Genomic DNA, 18,695 nt, shown 5'->3' with positions numbered 1-18,695 from the left:
GGAGGTGATCATTGAATGCATTTAAGACAGAGATAGATAGGTTCTTGATTAGTGAGAGGATCAAGGATTACAGGGTGGAGGCAGGAGAACAAGGTTTCTTCTTTTCCCACCTCCTTCTGTCTCACCTTCTCCTGAAATGGTCATTGACTCTGCAACAGAGAATGGTGATACTCTTAATCTGGCCAAAAACAAAATAGCTAGGGCATCCAACCCAGTGGGCAATGGAATGGTCCAGATTGTGAATTCATTACTTCTATATATGGACAGTCTACGTATAGACATATATCTTGGCTGTCCTTGCAAGTACTGGCCAAATTTCATAACGTTCCCATCACTGAAGCTGGTATATGCAGAATCTCCACAAACTGTTGCTTTCCGCTGCCTTTGCCTCCACGCTTACTTCTTTAACCGGCCGCCTAACCCTCCCTCCACTGACCCCTTCACCTGCCTCCAACACAAGTCCTCCCCCAGGACACCACCCCCAGGCCTCCTACCCTCCCTTGACCTCTTTATCTCCAACTGCCGTCGAGACATAAACCGCCACAACCTCTCCACCCTTGTCACTCACTCCGCCCTCTCCCCTGCAGAACAGGCAGCCCTCCGCTCCACACCCAACCTCACCATCAAACCCGCAGACAAGGGAGGCGCAGTGGTAGTATGGTGCACTGACCTCTATATCACCGAGGCCAAACGCCAACTCTGTGACACCTCCTCCTACCGCCCTCTTGATCATGAGCCCACCCCCAAGCGCTAAACCATCATCTCCAATACCATCCATGACCTCATCACTTCAGGGGACCTCCCACCCACAGCATCCAACCTTATTGTTCCCCAACCCCGCACGGGCCCATTTCTATCTCCTTCCCAAAATCCACAAACCTGCCTGCCCTGGTCGACACATTGTCTCTGCCTGTTCCTGCCCCACCGAACTCATCTCCACCTATCTGGACTCCATTTTCTCCCCTTTGGTCCAGGAACTCCCTACCTACGACCGTGACACCACCTTGGCCCTCCACCTCCTCCAGAACTTCCAATTCCCTGGCTCCCAACACCTCATTTTCACCATGGACATCCAGTCCCTATACACCTGTATTCTTCATGCAGATGGCCTCAAGGCCCTCCGCTTCTTCCTGTCCAGCAGGCCCGACCAATCCCTCTCCACTGACACCTTCATCCGCCTAGCTGAACTCGTCCTCACCCTCAACAACTTCTCTTTCGATTCCTCCCACTTCCTACAGACAAAAGGGGTGGCCATGGGTGCCCGCATGGGCCCAAGCTATGCCTGCGTCTTTGTAGGTTACGTGGATCAGACCCTCTTCTGCACCTACACAGGCCCCAAACCCCACCTCTTCCTCTGTTACATTGATGACTGTATCGGCGCCGCCTCTTGCTCCCCAGAGGAGCTCTAACAGTTCATCCTCTTCACCAACACATTCCACCCTGACCTCAAGTTCACCTGGGCCATCTTCAACATATCCCTCACCTTCCTGGACCTCTCAGTCTCCATCTCAGGTAACCAGCAAGAAACTGATGTCCATTTCAAGCCCACTGACTGCCACAGCTACCTAGAATACACCTCCTCCCACCCACTCTCCTGCAAAAATTCCATCCCCTATTCCCAATTCCTCCGCCTCCGCTGCATCTGCTCCCAGGATGAGGCATTCCACTCCCGCACATTCCAGATGTCCAAGTTCTTTAAGGACCGCAACTTTCCCCCCACAGTGGTCAAGAACGCCCTTGACCGCGTCTCCCGCATTTCCGGCAACACATCCCTCACACCTCGCCCCTGCCACAACCGCCCCAGATGATCCCCCTCGTTCTCACATATCACCCCACCAACCTCCGGATACAACGCATCATCCTCCGACACTTCTGCTATCTACAATCCAACCCCACTGCCCAAGCCATTTTTCCATCCCCACCCTGGTCTGCCTTCCAGAGACACCACTCTCTCCGCGACTCCCTTGTCCGCTCCACACTCCCCTCCAACCCCACCACACCCGGCACCTTCCCCTGCAACCGCAGGAAGTGCCACACTTGCCCCCACACCACCTCCCTCACCCCTATCGCAGGCCCCAAGATGATTTTCCATATCAAGCAGATGTTCACCTGCACATTTGCCAATGTGGTATACTGTATCTACTGTACCCGGTGTGGCTTCCTCTACATTGGGGAAACCAAGCGGAGGCTTGGGGACCGCTTTGCAGAACACTTCTGTTCGGTTTGCAACAATCAACTGCACCTCCCAGTTGCGAACCATTTCAACTCCCCCTCCCATTCCTCAGACGACATGTCCGTCATGGGCCTCCTGCAGTGCCACAATGATGCCACCCGAAGGTTGCAGGAACAGCTACTCATTCCGCTTGGGAACCCTGCAGCCCAATGGTATCAATGTGGACTTCACAAGCTTCAAAATCTCCCTTTCCCCCACTGCATCCCAAAACCAGCCCAGTTCTTCCCTTCCCCCCCCCACCACTGCATCACAAATCCAGCCCAGCTAGTCTCCTCCCCCCACTGCATCCCAAAACCAGCCCAGCCTGTCTCCGCTTCCCTAACCTGTTCTTCCTCTCACCTATCCCTTCCTCCCACCTCGAGCCGCACCTCCATTTCCTACCTACTAACCTCATCCCACCTCCTTGACCTGTCCGTCTTCCCTGGACTGACCTATCCCCTCCCTACCTCCTCACATACACTCTCCTCGCTACCTATCTTCTTTTCTCTCCATCTTTGGCCCGCCTCCCCCTCTCTCCCTATTTATTCCAGTTCACTCTCCCCATCCTCCTCTCTGATGAAGGGTCGAGACCCGAAACGTCAGCTTTTGTGCTCCTGAGATGCTGCTTGGCCTGCTGTGTTCATCCAGCTCCACACTTTGTTATCTATGAATTGTATGATATATGCATTATACGATAAACATTCCATTTTAGATACTGTTCAGGTTAATCACTTCACCACATATAGTTTAGAAAGGGACCAGAAAGGGAAAGGATGGAGGTTTATAACAAACATATTTACAATTGGCTGAAAAAACACAGAGATGGATGTGCTACAATTGCATAGATGGGAATGGCAGCAGATAGAAAATTTATCAATTGAATTCTGAGCTATTAACTAGGAGGACTAGACCCTGATATCTGTGACTATATAAAAATAACGCAAGGCATCTGCAGTAGATGAAGGATACTAGCTTACTAAATCCCATTCTGTGAAGGAAAATAATTTGTTAAATCCTAATGGTTTTAAGTCCACTTCGACTGAAGCTAGTCCTTTTAGTGTTGCATGTCAAAAGAAACAGCTTTGCTCTGACATGCAGCATAAAACAAATGTATTTGCAAAAGTTACAGTTTTTAAAAACAATTTATTCCATGATCTGCAGATTTTGTTTTCAATCTGCAAAACTGAGGGTCCATCTGTCCTATCAGGCAGTTTGTTGAAAAATATCCTACAGTGCAATTTGAAGATGAGGGGAGTTTACTGGCAAATATTTATCCCTCAAACCGAAAAGAAGAATAGATAATCCAATTATTGTAACATTGCCAATTGTGGGAGATTGATATCTGGAATTGGCTGCTGCCTTTCCTACATTACAGTAATGACTACATTTTAAAAAAGGTAGTTTGGGATGTCTTCTGGCATAAATGACACCGTATTAATGCAACGGTCCTTTCAATTTTCTCACAAAATTCAACAACTGATTTTACAGAAAGATATCTCCATATTCTTCACATTCAAAAATAGCTCTAGGTTTTTGAATTTGAAATTACACCAATACACATGAAAGTGAAGGAGCGGACCAAGTAATGAGTTAACTTGCTAACGCCTAGTAGCATGAAGAAATAGCTTGCACAATACAAACTGCTGAAAAAGCAGAACCACGCTGAAACAGCAAGATCCTGCAAGCTAACAACATAACAACTCTAAGGGAGTGAACCGTTAGACTGAAGCTGAGAAAGTAGCATCTGCTGATTGTGAGACGCCTGGAACAGATCAAGGAACTGTGTACGTGACTGGGGGAGGGTGGCGAGTAACAGCAAATGTATTTATACTTTGAAATAGTCTGTAATAGCTGAGAAGTTTAGTGAGGCCCCTTTGAGGCCCCTCCTCCTTCCAAAAGCTTTTGTTAATAAAGCAGTGCCTGACTCACTATTAAATTGTATTTGGTAACAATTTACCTACAACAAAAGCAACAAAGTGTTTAAAGGGGATCTCTTCAGGGCACGAGCCAAGATTCTTAATAAGTCTGACTGGCACTGCATCTGGTAAGTGAAGGACTATAATCGACCTTCCTTTTATCTCGTGTCATTCAGCCGACCTAAAGTTCGGATATTTAAATTTACTTACTTGTTCAGTAAATGCAAGCCAGTGTCACCATATAAATTGTCTTGCCATTTCAGAGAACTGCAGCTATAATTCCACCAGGAAGTGACCAAAGTATAAACAACTATGTATTTTTTTCATGCTTGAGGGCTTGCACAATTTTGCCAGTTCATTAAATGTTCTGATGCAAGATGTCTCCATAGATTTCTTAGCTAAAAGCTATTTGCTGAAGAATATTCCACTTTTTATCCGGGCTTTACATGCCTGCATCTGTTTTATTTATCGTGTGACCGCTTTAAAGAATGAAGTTGATTGAAAACTTCATGCAGTAATGTTCCCTCATGGTTTTGGTAAAGCAAGCCTGAAGAGTGCATCCAAAATTTGGTCTTCAAATATTTTGTTGTCAAACAGTGTGAAATAGAATTTGATCTACATATTTAGCTATAATCGTTGACATATTTTGTGATTGTTTGGATAACCTTGATTACTTGTCTTTCAGTTATACAGACGAGCAATGAAGCTGTTACCAAGACAATGACTGAAAAAGATATCAGGCAAATATTGACCAAAATATGACAGTACACAGTTCAGTAACACAAATGATCCCTGCTGATCAATGATTATCTGGAGTGTAAAAAGCTTTGAAACAGAAAATGTGAAAGCAACTATCCAAATAAAGTGCCTGAGCCCCAGCCTCAGAATAGCATTCCTATTGCAAAAGTGTGATACTTCAGATTTCACAAAGCAGAGATTTTGTGATCTAAAGGACTGAGATGGTCTATTAACTGTCACCTTTGATTCAGTGATAATGTTTGAGCAATACAAAACTCTGCAAGTACAACAACTTAAGTAGCTCTGGGCTCATAGAAAAAATGTTAGCCTTGGAGAGAGTCTTGTAAATATTCTAAAATAGTACTTGGAGTCCAAGCATCACTATGAAAAGATATTACACAAACATTGTTTGGAATCCCCAGAATTAAACCTTTTGGGGCATTATGATTGACGTTTTCCACATATTTTGGGGAACAACTATTTCTGCCAGTTGGGGATTCTAGAACGAGGGGGCATAGTTTAAAATTATAGCCGACCTTTCAGGACTGAGGTTATAAAATGTTTCTTTCAACTGAAGAAATGAACATTCAGACAAAGTGTAGGAGTAGGCCATTCAGCTGGTCAAGGGTGCTTTGCATTTAATAAGTTCATGACTTTTGCTCATTGCCACCTTCCCAAATAACGTCACTCGTTTGCTTATCAAGAATCTACCTATGCTTTAAAAATGTACAAAGACTCTGCATCCACAATGTTTTGAGGAATAGAGTTTCAAAAACTTATGACATCTAAGAAAAAATGTCACTTTATCTCTGTCTTAAATGGCAATCTCTTATTTTCAAACTGTAGCCCATAGTTCTAAATTTCCCCACAAGAAAAAACATCCACTCTACCTTCAGATTCTCATATGTTTCAATCAAGACACATTTTGTTCTTCTAAACTCGAGCAAATAAAAACCTGGCATGTCCAGCCTCTATTATAAGGCAATTATTAACAATCCAAGTTATTAGCCAAGTGAACCTTCTCTGAACTGTTTCCAACACACTTGCATGAATCGTCATAGAATCCCTACAGTGTAGAAATAGGCCCTTCAGCCCAACAAGCCCACACCAACCCATCGGAGCATCACACCCAGACACATACACCTATAACCCACCTAATCTACACATCCCTGAACACGATGGGCAATTTAGAATGGCCAATCCACCAAACCTGCACATGTTTGGACTGTGGGAGGAAAGCAGACCACCCGGAGGAAACCTACAGACATGGGGAGAATGTGTAACCTCCACAAAGACAGTTGCCTGAGACTAGGCTCAAACCCAGGCCCCTGGTGCTGTGATGTAGCAGTGCTAACCACTGAGTCACCATGCTGCCCATTTACATCCTTCGCTTAAAAAGACAAATACTGTGCATTGTACTCCAGATATGGTCTCAACAGTGCCTTGTATAACTGAAGCATAATTTCCCTGTGTTGTATTCAATTTCTCCTTACAATAAATTATAGAGTTCCATTAACTGTACTAATTACTGACTGTATCTCCATACTCAGAAGCAATCAAATAAACCATGATTTTATTAAATAACAGCTGTCCTTTTGTGATTCAGGCACTAGGTCACCCACATCTCTCTACATCTCAGAGCTCTGTAATCTCTTACAACTTAGATAATGTGCTTCTTTTTTATTCTTCCAGCCAAAATGGACAATTTTACTTTTTTTTTCCACTATATCCAGCTGCAGGTTTATGCCCACATACTTAATCTATCTGTATCCCTTTTGTAGCTTACTTATATCTTCTTCAAATTTATTTTCCTACATATCATTGTCTGATCAGCAAATTTAGCAAGCATAGCATTCGTTCTTTTATCCAAGTAGCTGAAATACATTGTAAAAAAAGATAAAAGCTGCAACACTGATCCTGGTGGAACACCTCTTGCTATATGTTTTCACCTAACAAAATGACAGACTTATCGTCATTTTCTGCTTCCTGTTTGCTGTACAATTTTCTATCCATGTCAATATATTATCCCTACGCTATATGATTTTAATCTCTGCATTAACCATTGATGTGGAACTTTATCAAATGCCTTCCAGAAATCTTAGTACTGTACATTCACCAGCTCCCTTTTATCCACTGCATGTTGCTTCTTTAAAAACTACAAATATTGGTTAAATGTGATTTCTCTTTCACAAAACCATGTTGATTCTTTCTGATTTCTTAAATGATCTGAAATGCCCTGCTTATAGCATCATTAAAAATAGTTTTGAACTTTTTCACTATGGCAGGTTTTAAATTAGTTACCTGCATTTTGTTGCCCCTCTTTTTTGAGTAGAAGAGTTTCATTTCTTATTTCCCTACCTAATTGAACCTTTCTCAACATATCAAATATCTCTCAGGCCACTTCTTTCCAAACTCAAATAAACTCCATCAGGATCCAGGGGCCTGTTGGAATGCACCTCCAACAATTTATTCAGTATTACTTCCGTTGTGACTGGAATTTTTTGAACCTCCCCCTTCTTTTTCATGATTTATTGCTATTTATTTGATCTTACTAGTGCCACCTGTTATCTATGTAGTTGCAGGTGCATGGTTGACCCAGAGCAGTGAGCTTAGGTCAGTCTGGGCCTGACTGTGTAGCTGTAAAGATAAATATTAAACTGTTCCCAGTTCAAGTTTCTCCAGACCTACCTCATGGTCATTCTACAATTTATAATTAGACCTGAACATAATGACTGCTGATGAGGCTTAGTCACAGCACATTAACTGTGTGCTATCGCCGTTTTGAGAAGGAAGTGACGAGATTGAACATTGCCCAGACTTTGAAAACAGCATGGGATTGAGGAGCTACTGTGGTAGCCCTGCTGGGACACAGATCAAAATGTCTAGAGAAGCAATTACTAGGGGACTCAGACTGCAATCGATGTTGGGGAAGAAGGTACTCCATGGAAATGAGCCGAGACTGGTGGTTCTGAGTGTACGCGGGCTATGCCCAATGGCTGAAGCAATGAGTACTCTGAAGTACTATTCACGAATTTACTTAATCTGCAGGTGGCTAGCAGTACTAAGACTCAAGTTGCAGAGAAAGTTCCCACCAGGGCAACAAAATGGTAGGTCAATTTGAAACGATGGGCCCATTTAAAGAAGAGACAGAAAATTGGATTCTGTACATCGAATGTTTAAATGCACGCTTTAGGGTAAACAGAGTAGCTGACGGTTTCAGGGTATTGGTTTTAGAATAGAATAGAATCCCTACATCGTGGAAACAGGCCCTTCAGCCCAACAAGTCTACACCGACCCTCAGAAGGTCCCACCCCTATAACCCACTGAACACTATAGGCAATTTAGCATGGCCAATTCACCTAACCTGCACAACTTTGGACTGCGGGAGGAAACTGGAGCACCCAAAGCACACCCATGCAGATAAAGGGAGAATGTGCAAACATCACACTGGCAGTGACCAGAGGGTGGAATCAAACCCAGGTCTCTGGTGCTGTGAGGCAGCAGTGTTAACTACTGAGCCACTGTGCCCTCCACCATCGACTACCATTGGGACCAAGAACTTTGTTGTTCTAAGAATTCTCGTCAACCAGAGAAACCAGGTGAAAAAGACAAACCAAAAACTTTATGAAATGTTGAAAAGTCATTTTGTACCAAAGTGATTGATGATTGGAGAATGTTCCTGTTATTATAAATGGGCGCAACATGATGGCGACTCTATTGCCCAATTGTGGCCACCTTAAAGAGGTTTGCAGCACCTTGTGAATTCAAATGGTTCATCCAGGATGCTTTGCAGGACTGGTTGGCTTGTGGCCTCTGACTTGAATCAATTTCACCTTTTGAAATCGCTACCTCAATGGATTGGCCACCAAAGAAACATCTCACTTGCAGTACCAATACCTGGGTGTATAAAGTAGCAGAAGTTCAGCAGAGTGTAGCACCAGCATCAGTTTGCCACCAATGTAACAAATTTGGCCACAAGGAGCCAGCACATTCAACTCGAGAAGCCCACTGCTAAAAATATAAGCAAATGGGCTGTATTGCTCAAAATTGCTGGTTATAATCCAAGCATGAGAAGGGGATTCAAAAAGAAACAATTCAGAGAACAAGGCCTAAGGTACATGTTGCCAGCAAAAGAGTTGACCAGGAGTCAGAGAGGTCTACAGAAGAAGCCTAGAGCTATCAGACCTTTGGTTTAACATTTTGTAGGTACAGGGTGAAGCTGATCATTTGTGGTTTTTCCTAAATTAGAAGAGAAGACAGTGGATACAAGTGCAGCAGTCACTCTGATTCCCAAATTAGTCTACAATGAGAAGGTGAACGCACTACCTGCTGAGATTATACTGCAGAAATACATGGATCAAGAGATGCCATAGAAGACCTATCTACTAGTGAAAGTGCAGCTAAGGCAACAGTGTGCAGAATTACCACTACATGAAGTAAAAAGCAAATATCCTGCATTATTCAGGGGCTTCTAGTTACAAAGCTTAAAGTTGAATTGAGGCTGGTGAACTGAAACATGAGCTTGCAAGATATCCTGGACAAGTATAAAGTTGTATTCAAAAGAGCCCTGGGGGATATGAAAGGTGTCAAAATTAAATTCGAGCTGAAGCCAGAGGCTCACCCAAGGGGTCTGAAGACTTATCCAGTCGTATATGCTATCCGGTCTGAAGTGGAGGTAGAACTGCGACCAGTAGTCACCAATGAATGGGCCACTTCCATTTTTCTGGTCTTAAAAACAGATGGTGACTGAGGATTTGTGGAGACTTTAAGGTCATAGTCAACCCAGCCGTATTTGCATGTCAATACCCACTACTATGCATCGAGGACCTGTTCCCATGGAAATTGAAAGTGCCGTACTCAGAGACAGGGCTTGTGGTTTCTCTCCACTTCTGCCATTTTCACCACAACATAGAAGATCTCTGTCATGGGAAAAATCTAGTGGACTGTCCGTTTGTCTGTCTCAATATGTTTACAAGATGGCTTAAATAGGCTGTCGCCACATTATTATAATGAATATATACCAGAAGTAATTGATTGGCATTAAGGTTCTAAGCACTTGCAGGAGATGAGATTTACTCTATAAATTCAAGACCTTTCATTAAATACCTCTAAACAGGCAACTGGGACAAAAATAACAGCCAACTCATTTTTTTTCCAAAGCCCAAGCAGTTCTTTTTGAAGCCTAGATGAGAGTTATGCATAGGGACTCCATGGAATCCCATCATGGTACGATCCAAAGGTATTGACTGGGAAATTGAAGATTACAATGGACAATTTCCACTATGCTTGGACTGTACAAAATCTCCGTTTAAATTGGAGAATTCAGAGTGTTCTGTTGAAGTCAAGGAAACAGGTACTCCGGGAAAGTAGGTTATTAAATGCCTAGTCTAACTCCTGAATAACTATTCAACTGACCCCAAAACCATGCCCCCTACTCTGGACCAGACACAAATATGCTTCTCTGCTAGAAGATATGAATCTTCCTCAAGTTCCCAACATCCTCACAGCTGATTCTCTCCCCTCCCACCCCACTCATCCCACCCTAAACTAGACATGTCCCACCAGTTCAGATGTTACTCTGATATGGCCCAACTTTCCTTTAAACGTTTCATCACTTAACAGTCCACACTGCATCCTGACATTCTACTCACCTGAAACTCAACTCCAGGATACTAACCCCTACCACTTGACAGCATAACTCACATTTACCTTATGTACTTGGTCTTTGATAGCAGCTGTCAAAGTGGCTGTTTTAAATGTCAGAATACATCGGCTGACTACTGTCAAAGAGAACAATGGTTTGCCTTCCCCTGACAGAACTGCACCAGGAGAGAATTGTCAGGATGGAAGTATGGCGCCATATTTCTGAGGGGACCCTAATCAGACCCTCCTGTCAGTAATGAACATTCATGGCATAAAAAAAGATAGAGAAGGATGACAATCTGAGAAATTTCACTCCCTTGGAAAATACGGCCGATTATATTTCATTAAATAACCACAAGACTTTTCATAGAAGAACCCGTACTGTTGAAAATGCAATGAGGCAGAACTACTTCACACAAATTTGTTCCTATTGCAAATTTAGGTGAAAGGGTCATTGCCATATTAAAGGGTAGGTACTTGCACTGATGGTGATATGAGAAAAGCAACTCTTTATTCTGAATGAATGTGGCAGAGGGGGGAGGTGGTTGTAAATGATACAGTTCATTTGAAGAGTTGACCATGAAAGATGTTCCCGACTGAAACAAAAACTGATCTACTTAGGATCAATTCATATTCAGAAATATGTGAGGCTGTATCCTGGAAAATGCATTTTTTAAATAAATGCATCGCTAACAGCCATAAAAGGATAAGTGAGTTGAGACTGCAAGACAATCATAGGAAGCTCCTCTGTCAATATCACCCCTAAACAAAGGACAAGTTAGAAACGAGGAAACTGAAGTAAGCAACCACTGCCAGACATGGGAATTGCAGAGTGTGTCATTTTAGAGTACAAACATAATGGAGAAAGGTTCCAAACAGTCTCTGTCAGTCTCTTCATGACCTTTAGGCTCACATTCATATAAGAAAGAATGGACTTTCAAGACTGGAGTGCAGTGCTTATATTCAAATTGAGTATCTCAACACCTCCGTTTACTTTTCTGATGAGACAGTAAATTATTCTAACAATGTATTGAATTAGACTGGGTTAGGATTTTTGAGAGCAAAGCTGGTTTTAACCCCTTTGTGTATCATAACGCATTAAATGAACAAATAATAAGTTAGATTTTACATCACTTTTTATGTTTCAATACTTTAATGTGAGCCTTTAACAAGCTCTTCATAGTTTCAAGCAAGCTTTTAAAAATGTATTTTAGGCTTTTTTTCCCTTACTCTCCTTGTCTCTATTTTAGTTTTGGTGCTCACCAATACAGAATAGAGGAAAGGCTTCATTTAGGTAGCAATGTTCAAAACTTTGAATGATGCCCTCATTCTTCAGGCTGACAACACATTCCAGGAAAAGTTATCTACAGTAAACAGACAAAAGCATGTGATTTTCCTGTTTCATACATCTATAGACATGGGAAGCCTTCAAAAGCTAACCTTTAGTGATCATGGGATGCTCAAAAATTCTTTGAAGCTACAGATCATTTGAAGTGTAGCCACTCTTGTAATTCAGAAAACTCAGCCAAGCCAGACCCCATAAAATCAATGAGATAAACTGCCAGATAATCTGCTTTAGAGATTAACTTGAGCAATAGATATCGGCTAAGACACCGGAAAAAATTCCTGTGTTTCTCCAAACTAGTGCACTTGGATGCTTTCTGTTGACCCAAGGGGGCAGACTAGATTAACATCTCAACAAAATGAAAGCATCTGCTCTGGGATTTAATTAAACATGGATCGAGGAAGCTGTTCCCTCTGTCAAGTGACTGTATACTAGAGGCAATAGATAGAAAATCATTAGGGATAGATCAAGCTGGAAGATAGGGCAGAATTCATTTACACCGATCAAGTTGAGAGGATTTGAGATTCCAAATGAGGTACTATCTGACTCCACAATTCATTTTAACAAGGAGTTGGATGGCTACTTGAGATTCTGGAAGTAACCGTGCATTTGGCAAAAAAAGTAGGTATTTGGGACTTAGGATGAATGCTCATTCTGGAAGTAACTGTGCATTTGGCAAAAAAGTAGGTATTTGGGACTTAGGATGAATGCTCTTTCAAGGACCCATCATAAGCACAAAGACCTTCTGTGCTGCAGGCTTTGATTGGTCTCTGAAATCATAACCCTCCCTCAGTAAAGTACTAAAGTGATAACCTAGATGGTGGTGAGGCAAGAGTGCTACCAACAAGCCAAGGCTGTTGTGAAAAAAATACAGTATGATTAGTAATAGAATGTAACACAATGAAATTGTTACATATCTAGTGCTGTTTTTGCACACTTTTGTTTCCCCGGCCAATAACATCAAGAGTGAAATATCAGATTATGTTATGCTTAAAAGGACAAAGAACAATTTGGAGGACGAATAATTAACAGGGGGAAATGCCAATTCTATTGAGGTGAGAATGGATCCATTCTGAAGAAACTGAAACTAAAGGTTGATAGGCAACATGATCACTGAACAGAGTGCTGTCTTTTAAGAGGACATAGTTTGGTGATATCAAGGTATAATCCCATAAAGAAGAATGGTAGCACAAACAAATCTAGTCCATGCATAATGAAAGAGATTAGAGGTTAAAGGACAAAGTAAAATTGTTACGGGTTTGAGTGAAGATTTGTAGCTCAGGTGGGGGTTGTAGATGTTGGTGTGTTCGCTGAGTTGGGAGGTTTGATAGCAGACGTTTTGTCCCTTTTATTAGGTGACATCCTCAGTACTGGGTTTGTCATAGAAGACAGAAATATTGACTGGAGATCTATGATCAGTGGTGTTCTGCATGGATCAATCCTGGAACCCTGTTATTTGGAATATGTATAATTAATTTGGAGAAGAATGTAGCTGGTATAATTAGCAAGTTTGCAGATGACATGAAGATTAGGGTAATGCAGATAGTGAGGAGGATTACTAAAAGATGCAGAAAGTTATGGATGGGCTGGGGATTTAGGCAGAGAAATGAGAGATGGAATTGAATTTGGAGAAATGCAAAGTAATGGATTTTGGAAGGTCTATTGCAGGAAAGAAATATACAGGAAATGGCAGTACCTTCGGAAACATCGATATACAGGGAGAGCTAGTTGTACAGGTCCACGTTTCCTGAAAGTGGCAATACAAGTGCATCAGGTGTCAAGAAGGCAGATGACATGCATTTCTTTATTGGTCAGAACATAGAGTAGAAAAATTGGGAAGTCTTGTTGCAGCTGAATAAAACTTTCAGTCAGCCACTTTTAAAATACGATGTACAGTTTTGGTTGCCACACCACCAGAAGGGTGTAAAGGCTTTGGAGAGGGTACAGAAAATGTTTTACCAGGACGTTGTCTGAGTTGGAGGGTATTAGCTTTGAGGAGAGATTGGACAAACTTGATTTGTTTTCATTTGAACAGTGAGGAAAGAGGGGTAACCTGAATGAAGTTTATAAAATGTGGAGAGGAATGGATATAATGGTTAGTCAGAGCCTTTTTCCCAGGGTAGGAATGCCAATTACCAGGGAACATAGGTTTAAGATAGAAGGTGGAAAGACTAAAGGAGATGTGAGAGGCAAGTATATTACGCAGAGGATAGTAAATGTCTGAAAAGAGGTGATAGAAGCAGATGCAATAGCCATATTTCAGAGGCATCATTAAAGATATATAAATAGGTAGGGAATAGAGCCATGCAGGCCACAAAGAAGCAAAAGGTTGTTTAGAAAGGCGTGTGTCAGGCCATACTGCTCTTTGTAACATAGAGTTGGTGAGGATAATACTGTTGATGTGGTGTATTTGGCCTTCCAGAAGGCTGATGATAAAATGTCATACAACAAACTCATGACAAAGTTAGTGTTTGTGGAATAAAAGCAGATTACATCATACAGTATGATCATGAAATTGGCTGAATGACAGCTAACAAAGATTAGCAATTAACCAATGTTTTTGGGAATTCAGGAAGATTTGTAATGGACTTCCCAAACGGAGGTGCGCAAAAGACATGAAGGGCTGGATGGAGTAAACAGAGTAAAACAGTAAAAAAATTTTGTGGAAAGATCAGATGAGAGAACACCAATTTAAGGTAATTGACAAAACAAACAATGGAAACATGAAAGGAAATCCTCTTCACGCAATGAATATTTTGGATCCAGAATGCACTTATTGCTGTTTTGATTGAGCCAATTAATAGGGATTTGGATTATTTGAAAGGGAAGCATATGTGGGGCTACAGGGAGAAGATCCTAGATGCAACACTAAGTAGGTGATTCCCATGGAGAGCCAGCACAGACACAATGGGATGAACAACCACATTCTATGCTAAAACCATTCTGGGAAGTTCAAATGTCAGGCTGACGAAGGTCTGAGGGCCCTATGGTACACCAGGGAAGTAGTTAAGGCACCTCTGATCAATAGCATCCCTCTTTGTGGTGTTTCTAAGAGTGAAGGGCAAATACCTTAACATCTTAAGACAGATTGCAGAATATATTCAGTGCTATAATATGATTTCAGTAATATTCTAACATACTTGTCTAATGATTATTTGTGATAATTTCCAAGAAGGCAAACCCAACTCTTCAGATAAGCTTTGGGTTACTCGTCCTAATAGCTTCATTTCTAACTCAACATCTTACATGTTCTATAATGGCTATATGAATTGCCTTTGGACATTTGTCTACATCAGAGTCTGAAACCTTATAGGCAATTGAAGGTTTTTTTAAAAAATCTAAGCCTGTTACAATAGCCTGAAGTGGAGCTCCAGGGCACAGCAAATGTTTTTTGGGGAAGGAAGCATGAAACAAAATATGTTTTCTGGCTTACAGATGAGCTACTAACCTGCAAGTGGAGTGCAATGGGGATCACCAGCCAGCACACTCCCAGGATAGCAAAGAATTCCTGGGCCCTGGCCTTGCTTAAATATACTGAAACAGCAATTGGAGCAGTGCATTATGAGTGTGACTTGATCATCATCAAAGCATTTACAATTTTAACATGACAAAGAGGAATGCTATTGATCAGAGGTGTCTCAACTACTTCCCTGTTGTACCTTAGGGCCCTCAGACCTTTGTCAACCTGACTTTTGAAGTTCAGGCATCTCAACGCTATTACAATTATCATTTGTTATTTTGATTTGTATTATATAATTTTGTGCATTGGGAAGATTGGAAGGCGTAATTTTTCACACAATTATATCATTGATGGGAAAGTTCCAAATTTTACGTCGATTAGCATCAGGTTCTTTGACCAATTTGCAGAAAATATAGCCCACCTAAATTTCCCATTCCTAATTGACCTTGACAAGGTAGTTATCAGTCTTCATCTTCAGGTTGGAATCCTGCAACAATGAAGGACCATGTGTTTGAAGAGAAAATCTGTTTGATGTGTGACCATGTATCTAAATGGTTCAATTGGAAATACTTTTTGCTTTCAAGTTTAAAGGATCTTGATTCATTACCAGATCGGCCTTGATATTACTGAATGACGCAACAAACTTGAGGGGCGAAATGTCCTAATTCTGCTTCTAATTCACAAATTTGTCCTGTTCTATGGCTGGAAAATCAGTAGAACATTGAGGAACTGCAATGCTATTATAGGTGTGACCTCAGACAGTGCTATTTTGAAGAAGAGTAGAGAAATTATGCCAGGTATCCCAGATATTACCTCAAATGATATCAGAAAAGTGTATTATCTGATTGTTATCACAACTCTCTGTGTGAATAGGTGCTGTCTTCAACACTACTTCAAAGATACCTCAATTGCTGTACAGTGCTTTGAGATGTTTAGTGGTCCCGAAAGGCACTCTATAAATGCAAGATTTTCTCTCTTTATCTTGCTGCCCTTGCCCTTGTAGATATTCAGTTCAGAAGTTGTTTGCAAAAAAAGTCTTAATGAATTACTGCAGTACATCCTGCAGTTAGGAGACATTTCAGTTCTTGTACTTAAATGATGAATGAAACAAATGCTGAATCATAAAATGATAATGACACAGATGGGTGTTATTCAGCCCATTGAAGTCTGTGCTGGTTCCCTGCAGAAACAATTCAGCTAATCCCACACTATCTCTCTTTCTCACAGCACCTAATATCCACCCAATCCACCTCATCTCCTCTGGTTCTTATCCAATTCCCTTATGAAGGTTATGCTTGATTGGTTCAAAGTTAGAGGCTATTTAGTGAGAGCTAATGGTCAAAAGTGCTGCAGTAACATTGCTTGGTATAGTCTATGGATCACTAAGTAGTGGGAAAGTGCAACTGAATAATCAGTTACCTTTAAAGAAGCGATTACTTGCACACCATCAACGTATATTTCTACAAAGAGAAAAGTAAGGCAAACAAACCCTGAGCTTTGTGGATGATGAGGCAGAGATTAAGATGAATCAGAACATCTGTGCCTTCAACAGATGCCAAGCAGATAATATAATTGAGATCTAGGCTGAATAATGAAGGTTCAAAGGGGAATTGGAAAAAAGACAAATAAAAACAAAAGAAGAATGAGAAGATGCTGGTGGCTAACACAAAATGGAACCCATAGAAAATTCTATTGTACATTGTTAGTGTCTCTACTTCTTGATCCAAAGGACCTGATTCAAGTCCCAACTGTTGTGGAGATGTATCAAAATATTCCTGAAACAAGTTGGCTTAAAAGTTCTGTTTTTTTTTAAGAAAGGGAAGGAATCCATAGGCATAAAACTCTAAAGGAGTGATAAGAGGAGGCATGGGGACTAGGTACCAAAAATTGGATTTAAACTAGAAACAGAGGGCTTAACTAAGGTGTTCAAGAATATTTTGCATCTGTCTTGACTAAGAAAGAACATGCTACACAGGTCATGGTGAAGAAGGGGGAGTTTAGATTTTTGAAAGGTATTAAAATTGATAAGGAGCAAATATTGGATACATAAATTTGATCAGACACCAGGATTAATTGAGATGCATTCAAGGACAGTGAAAGAAGTGAATACAAATTGCAGGGGCATCATTCACAATTTATCAGTCTTACTTGGACCTCAGAGATGGTGCCAGAGGACAGGAAAATTGTGGGTGTTACACTATTGCTCAAAATAGAGGAGGGAGTCGATCCCAGCAACCACAGACCAATCAGTTTAGCCTCAGTGCTGGAGAAGTCTTTAAACATAATAATTTGGGACAAATGAAAGGTGGTTAATTAAGGGACAACAACATAAATATTTTCATGGAAAATTGTATCTAACCAACCTATTGAAGTGTTTTTTTAGCAAGGTAGCAGAAGAGTTAATATTGTTAATGTGGTGTACATGAATGTACAAAAGGCATTTGATAAAATGTTACACTGAACATGTGAACAAAGTTAGAGTACATGGAACCAAAGGGACAAAAGCGGCACGGGCACAGTATTCGTTAAATGACAGGAAACAAAAGATTGTATTTTTCAGACTGGAGGAAGTTTTACTGTGAGGTTCCCTAGGGATCTATGGGTTAATGTTTGTCTGCCAGGTATGTCTGTCAGGACTCCTGTACTTTCTGATATATATTAATGATGTAGATGTGGTATACAGGGCAGAGTTATATAATTTAAAAATGGTACAGTACTTGTAAGTATTTAGAATCATGTACAGAGTAAAGTAGAACATCATAGAACATAGAACATAGAACAGTACAGCACAGAACAGGCCCTTCAGCCCACGATGTTGTGCCGACCATTGATCCTCATGTATGCACCCTCAAATTTCTGTGACCATATGCATGTCCAGCAGTCTCTTAAATGTCCCCAATGACCTTGCTTCCACAACTGCTGCTGGCAACGCATTCCATGCTCTCACAACTCTCTGTGTAAAGAACCCGACTCTGACATCCCCTCTATACTTTCCTCCAACCAGCTTAAAACTATGACCCCTCGTGTTAGCCATTTCTGCCCTGGGAAATAGTCTCTGGCTATCAACTCTATCTATGCCTCTCATTATCTTGAAAACCTCAATTAGGTCCCCTCTCCTCCTCCTTTTCTCCAATGAAAAAAGTCCGAGCTCAGTCAACCTCTCTTCATAAGATAAGCCCTCCAGTCCAGGCAGCATCCTGGTAAACCTCCTCTGAACCCTCTCCAAAGCATCCACATCTTTCCTATAATAGGGTGACCAGAACTGGACGCAGTATTCCAAGTGCGGTCTAACCAAAGTTTTATAGAGCTGCAACAAGATCTCACGACTCTTAAACTCAATCCCCCTGCTAACGAAAGCCAAAACACCATATGCTTTCTTAA

The 18,695-nt window shown here is 41.4% G+C and overlaps 2 long non-coding RNA genes across 6 annotated transcripts in view; one reads left to right on the top strand and one right to left on the bottom strand.

Annotated features, from left to right (window-relative positions):
* The window catches only part of LOC125452125 (uncharacterized), a 42,716-nt gene extending 37,951 nt beyond the window's left edge, over nt 1-4,765 (bottom strand). Inside the window, exon 1 of one of the 3 annotated variants that reach the window (XR_007247464.2) lies at nt 4,339-4,765. This is a non-coding gene — a long non-coding RNA (uncharacterized LOC125452125). The remainder of the gene's footprint in view (nt 1-4,338) is intronic. The other 2 variants (XR_007247465.2, XR_007247463.2) reach the window with 2 other exon arrangements.
* Nucleotides 4,014-18,695, top strand: part of LOC132209585 (uncharacterized) — a 167,731-nt gene continuing 153,049 nt past the window's right edge. For all 3 annotated transcript variants that reach the window (XR_009445753.1, XR_009445751.1, XR_009445752.1), the window contains exon 1: nt 4,014-4,256. This is a non-coding gene — a long non-coding RNA (uncharacterized LOC132209585). The remainder of the gene's footprint in view (nt 4,257-18,695) is intronic.

Source organism: Stegostoma tigrinum, chromosome 5 (genome assembly GCF_030684315.1).
Source record: "Stegostoma tigrinum isolate sSteTig4 chromosome 5, sSteTig4.hap1, whole genome shotgun sequence".
NCBI classification, from domain to species: domain Eukaryota; kingdom Metazoa; phylum Chordata; class Chondrichthyes; order Orectolobiformes; family Stegostomatidae; genus Stegostoma; species Stegostoma tigrinum.
Note: the sequence above shows the minus strand (reverse complement) of the source record. Positions and strands in the feature narration are given on the sequence as shown.